The sequence below is a fragment of the Nelumbo lutea genome, chromosome 6 (genome assembly GCF_056320005.1).
Source record: "Nelumbo lutea isolate HS-2025 chromosome 6, American lotus-T2T, whole genome shotgun sequence".
Lineage (NCBI taxonomy): Eukaryota > Viridiplantae > Streptophyta > Magnoliopsida > Proteales > Nelumbonaceae > Nelumbo > Nelumbo lutea.
In genome coordinates, this window is record NC_142689.1 from 16,572,453 (window position 1) to 16,578,834 (window position 6,382).

A 6,382-nucleotide genomic window follows, 5' to 3' on the forward strand; every position below is an offset into this window, starting at 1 on the left:
GGTAATCATACCCAACCTGACAAGGGCCTCGGAGCGAGTGCGCGGAGTGATTATAAGAGCCCCCTGCCCCCAACAAGCAAGGTATGAAAACTTTGCGCCATCTGGTTTTATCTTGTTTTTGAAGGATTCTAACTTAAGCTTCGGAGCCGTTACACCGGGTTCCCCCCGGAGCTTCCTCATCTCCTCCGTTTCAGGTTCCCTGCTATTCAGTTCAGAAGCAAGGTCGTGGACAGCTAAGACCGGCCGGATCGCGCTTCATCAATTGGCGCCGTCTGTGGGAACGCTTCAAAAAGCCTCCCTCCAAACTTCCATAACCCCTTTTCTTAAAAAAACCCAACACCCATGGCCTCCTCCAGCAATGTCGGACGTGGCACGGAGACAAACACCACCGGGGAACAACTTCAAGTCCCCGTGGTGTGTGTTGGACAGTTCACCATCCCCCTTTCGGTGGATGGTATCCCTAGCTTGAACGCGCCACAAGCAGTGGCGCCCGTAAACCTTCCTACCACAAGCATCCCCTTTCCTCCCCCTATTGAGACAACCTTTACTAAACCGACTGCCGTCCCCCTGGCAGCCAACCACCGGTTGGATGACCTGATGCAGTGCATGCGGGCAATGCAAGCCCAAATGCAACAGTTTCAGCAGCACCAGCTTCACCAGCACCAAGTGCTGCACAACTGCCACTGAACCAACCACTACTTCCACCTCGCCACCCCGCTCCGAGGCCGGTCAAGGCCTCCCTGCAGGATGGACGCCCCCACCAGGGAAAGGCCTCCCGGCCCCAGAACCCCCCTAACAGCCAGGCCTCGTCCCCAGGCCGAAGAGAGAAAAGTATCATCCCCGCCTCGCAACTCGCAGGCGGGTCGGGAACCTCGCCCGCGATATCGGCACCTCGGCGCTCCAAGCCCGAGTTCCCGCTCACGGAAAACCGATTCGGCGCCCTGGCGGCAGACTACCAGCATTCCGGGCCCATCGAGCTCGGTAACATGGAGGCCATCAGCGCCAGTACAAGGCCCACTCAACAATGAAGGCGTCGGCGAAGTCGCCGAACTGCCACTCGTGTCTTATCAGAGCTCAGAGGCAAAGAGACAAGCTCGGACGAGGTAGGAGCTGCCCCGATTCTCTCGGTTCCTTCCCCCCTCGCATCAGAACTCTTGGCGGTCCCCTTACCCAGAAATTTCAAGCTCCCACCTCTGGACAAGTACGACGGGTCCTTCGACCCCAACGACCACGTTGACGCTTTCCAGTCCCAAATGCACCTCGCAAGGGCCAGCGAATCGTGCATGTGCGTGGCCTTCACCACCACCCTCAGGGGGTAGCCCGCACTTGGTACAGGAACCTGGCCCCCAGGTCGATAAAGTGCTGGGCCCAGTTCGTGCAAGTCTTCACCGTACACTTTGTCACCAGCCAACGGTGCCCCAGAACAGAGGAAAGCATCTTCGGAGTAGTCCAAAAGGAAGGAGAATCCATCCAGGGCTACATCAAGTGATTCAACAAAACATGCTAGCAGATACCGCGGTTGGACCCCGTAGTGCAGCTCGCGGCGGCCAAAAGAGGGGTAACGCACAAAGAATTCAAATGGCACATGGTGGCTAACCAGCCCACAACCGTGGCCGAATTCCTCAAGCTCGCGGACAAGTTCATGAGGACAGAGGAAGAAATCAACCAATGAACCGACCGAATTGACAAGCGCAAGGGTAATCATACCCGACTTGACAAGGGCCTCGGAGCGAGTGCGCGGAGTGATTATAAGAGCCCCTGCCCCCAACAAGCAAGGTATGCAAACTTTGCGCTATCTGGTTTTATCTTGCTTTTGAAGGATTCTAACTTAAGCTTCGGAGCCGTTACACCGGGTTCCCCCCGGAGCTTCCTCATCTCCTCCGTTTTAGGTTCCCTGCTATTCAATTCAGAAGCAAGGTCGTAGACAGCTAAGACCGACCGGATCGCGCTTCATCACTTTTAATTCCCACTCCACGCTGTGCTATTACCACTCTTCATAAGCCATAATCTCATGAGGAGGTGACAATAGAACAAAGCACTACTAATTAGATTTCTTTATGCTTAATAAAATTCAGATTCACCGTAATAGATGTTTCAACGGTCAACAATTGCCGCTATTAAATTTCATTTTGATTTTTAACACTACTAGCTACTATAGTGTAGAAGTATGAACTCTGCTCTCTGCGCGAGTTTTGATTTTTTTAACGGATTAAAAAGCATCAAGAACTGAGAAAAAAAAAGTATTAGTGGAGAGAGAATGAAAGGAAGTAAAAGAGGAGAGAGAAAGAGTCCAAGTCAAACAAAGTGTCACCGTTAATTTTCTAGCCTACTCCGAACTGAAATTACTCTATCGCTTCAAAGACTTTGAAAGTTTGAATGGCAGCTTCTAGGCCCTATCCTTCTACGACCAGCCGACAAGTTAGAGCTTTGTCTCTTCTCTGTCAATAAAATAGAACCAGAGCTGATGAGCTCCTTTCAAAGACCGAATTAGGCACAAATCTAGTTCAAATTCAATGGACTAACCTAAAAACCGGTTGGATCTGCTGGCCGGGTTTGAGCTCTGACCGGTACCTTCATATACAGATTTGGGTCAGTACAGACAACTTGGACCCACATGCAAATCCAATCAACCCTTTCATGCAGCTGAAACCCATCAATCTGATCCACCCGGGTTCCAATGTATCAACCCAAAATATCCCAATCAATATTGGGCTTAATTAGGACTATATACAGTGTTTTTGGCTGTCAAATTTACCACCATAGGATTAATAATCTGGGTAAATCACATTTCAAACCTCTTCACCAACTATTCAGAATCCTTCCCTTGTAACAAATAAAAATTACAAATTAATAAATGACAAATAACAGAAGAAACTAAATTTAAAATAATAATAATAATAGAAAAAAAAAGCATTTCCATCTTTATGGGATGAGAATTATTCAGAAACCAAAGCCCCCAAGTTTTGAAAAGTCATTGATTCACGTCTCTACTTTGACTAAATTGTTAGAAACCCAAATCTGGACGAAAACATTTTGCACTGTAATACAAAATGCACATGGGCTACCAAGCACCAACTCATCAACCCACATTAATCAGTCGGTGGATAGAGCCCTAAACATCAAAGCAGCCGGATAATTTTGACCGCACGATCTATAAATTAGAACTCAAAATACCCATAACTGTAACATTAATGACTCAGAAATGGGGCCCATGTATGAGGTGGCTAATTAATGAGAGGCTGAGAGCAGAAGTATCAAAACTGTGTGAATCACCGTTGAGTATTATTGACTAATTTTCTAGGAACTATTTATCTTTCATGTGGGTTCCCCTTCAATAGTCATCCGACGACTCGAAACTAGGCCCCCACTTAGAGTAAAAAGCTTGGACTTCGTGGATTCCTGTGAATTGACCACCGAATCAGATCTGAGAATGTATATATCTGTTGAAATAAATACTCATCCATTATTCAGTTCTAAATCCATATCGAATTTTTCGAAGTGTTCCATCTCTGCAACTCCGTTTTTTCTTTCAAAGCGATCAATAAATTAATTCATTCGAAACCCTTTTCGTGATAGGATTGCAATCAATTCCTGTCTGTCAGTCTGTGTTCATTGTTCAAGTTCTAATCTGTATGCACATTCCTTATTTTGCTTTCTCTGTTATTTCATGGATGATATCGAAATTCCACAGTACTTCATCTGTCCCATATCTCTTCAGATCATGAAAGACCCTGTAATCGTTGTGACAGGCATCACGTACGATCGGGAAAGTATAGAGCAATGGTTGTCCTCCGGCAAGAACACGACGTGCCCGGTGACCAAGCAGCCTCTGCCGAATGAGTCAGACTTGACGCCAAACCTTACACTTCGCAGGTTAATCCAAGCCTGGTGCATCACAAACGCCTCCCATGGGGTCGATCGGATTCCGACCCCGAAATCGTTTTTCGACAGGACCCAGGTAGTTAAACTCATTCAAGACCTTGGTGTTCCTCAATTGCATTTTCAGTCACTGAAGAAATTAGAGGCCGTTGCGTCTAAGAACGAAAAGAACAGGAAATCCATGGTGGAGGCTGGCGTGATCAAGGCCATGGTTTCTTTGATAACATCATGTTTCAAGGGAGCCCGAGTAGATGGCTTGAGTGAAGCTTTGAATGTTTTCCACCTTGTATGGATTCCCACAGAGCAAACAAAGAAACTTGTTTCTGATAACCATGATCTTGTAGAGTCCATAATCTGGGTTTTACAGCAAAAGATGGATGATCAAGAAACGGTGAAAACACGTGCTCTCCTGGTTCTGAAAATCATCACAGAAGTGGCGAGTGGGATGCTAATGGAGAGACTAAAGCTAGATTTCTTCAAAAAAATGGTGGGTGTCTTGAGGCATCGGATCTCCCAACAAGCCACCAAGGTTGCCTTGCATGTCTTGCTGGAAGCCTGCCTATGTGGAAGGAATAGAGCTAAAATCATCGAAGCAGGTGCAGTTTTTGAGCTCATTGAGATTGAGCTGGGCGCGCCTGAAAAGAGGATCACAGAGCTCGTAATGGCCATATTGGATCATCTGTGTTGCTCCCCAGATGGACGAGCACAGCTGCTGGGTCACGCTGGCGGAATTGCCATTGTGTCGAAGAGAATACTAAGAGTTTCTCCAGCAGTAGACGATCGTGCAGTCCGCATTCTTATGTCAATAGCCAAATTCTCAGGAACTAATGAAGTTCTTCATGAGATGTTGAGGGTTGGAGCTGTGTCAAAGCTCTGCATGGTTCTTCAAGCAGAGTCTGCAGCTAACGTGAAAGAAAAGGCAAGAGAAGTTCTTAGATTGCATAACAATGTCTGGAGTAGTTCTCCTTGTATTCAAGTTTACCTGTTAACAAGGTACAATAGATTGTATGAGAATGAAAAGTAATTAATCCATTAGTGATTAATTCTTTTAAATGTGTATAATAGTTTTTTCTCTTCTTTCTTTTGGGTGGATTTGCTTCTGCTTACGAGAAAGGACTGAAGCAGTTCTGAACCGTATAGGATCACTATTGAACTGAGATATCTTTGAATGCGAATTTGTCTGGAAGAAACCAATTTTGGGTAATTCTAGAGAGTGGAAAAATTCCTTTTACAGTAACAACTCTCAATAATTTTTCTGTGGTACCCATAAGAGGAGGACGTCTTTGATTGGAAATGTTGTTTTTTTTTTCTTTTTTTGACATTTTGACCTTGACTGGTCATCATCACATCGATTCAATGCATGCACGTGACGTTTGTGGGATGTGGACGATGAGGTGGTGGACCTGGTGGTCCATTGACGTAAAAGGTAAGGAAATAGGGTTTGGGTGTGGGGCCCTGCTTATTAGGGCAGTAAGCGTGTAAGGCAGGGATTGGATCCATCTAAGTTTATATGTCCTATTGTATTAGATTAGTCAGATTCTGATTGGACTGTGTGATAGGATTCATAGATTATTTATCCATGATATATAAAATAAAGACTCGTCAATTTGAGTGCACGTCATGATCAATTAATTTCTTGAAGATTGCTACTTTAGTGTGTTTGATTAGTAGCGTGATCATGATGGAACATTTTTCAAACGTGAGTTCCAATAGTATAAAAGTGACGTTCCGTGTAACTCATTTTCGTTCAATATATTATTTCTCAACTATTTGGTTTATTTTCCAAGTTTGGTGAAATACCTAAAGAAAATTAGACATACGATTCATTCTTCTGCTGAGCCTTATCTTTCCCTTCTCTCCTTCCCACATGTGAAATATTAAAAACCTCTCATGTCTCCTTATAAAACTTTCTTATGTTTTAATTTTCTCTATTAAAATCTATCATTGCTTTTCTCTAATGAAACATTATTAATTCTCTATCCTCCTTTTTTTCTCTCTTTATATCTCTTCATTAGTCAATGTTTAACTCTCTTATTCGGTTATTACTATTAAATATCTTTGAAATTCTTTTAACTTTGTCTAATAAAACATGGGTATAAATTAGATGAATTGGATGAGGTTAAGGGCCAATCCTAGACCAACCTTGAATAAGTACCTTGGCCTAAAATCAAATTGATGTCAAAATCTAAATTTTCTAACCCAATCCCTATCCAAATTTCCATTCAACCCTATGCATTAACATGAGTTTGCTATACTTGCATGTGTAATTAGGGACAAAAAACTTACAGAAACCATAATAAAAAATGCTTATTCATTAACATTATATAAAGTGAATGCTTGTCTTATCTTTTTTCATGATCTAAATGTGCAACTTGGATAAGCTAACCCAAGCTTGGAGTGGGCTAGCTTGCAATTTTGCATGGAATAGGCTCAGAATTTTTGGTCCTTGAGCCCAAAAGTTTGGGATTTTTTAATTTTTTATTTTTTTGGATAGGCCTGGGCC

The 6,382-nt window shown here is 43.9% G+C and overlaps 1 pseudogene across 1 annotated transcript; it reads left to right on the top strand.

The window, feature by feature from the left end:
• Nucleotides 1-3,391: 3,391 nt before the first annotated feature.
• Nucleotides 3,392-4,960, top strand: LOC148847607 (E3 ubiquitin-protein ligase PUB23 pseudogene; annotated as a pseudogene). Its single transcript, XR_016101346.1, has one exon. The product of XR_016101346.1 is annotated as an E3 ubiquitin-protein ligase PUB23 pseudogene (transcript).
• The last annotated feature ends 1,422 nt before the right edge of the window (nt 4,961-6,382 follow it).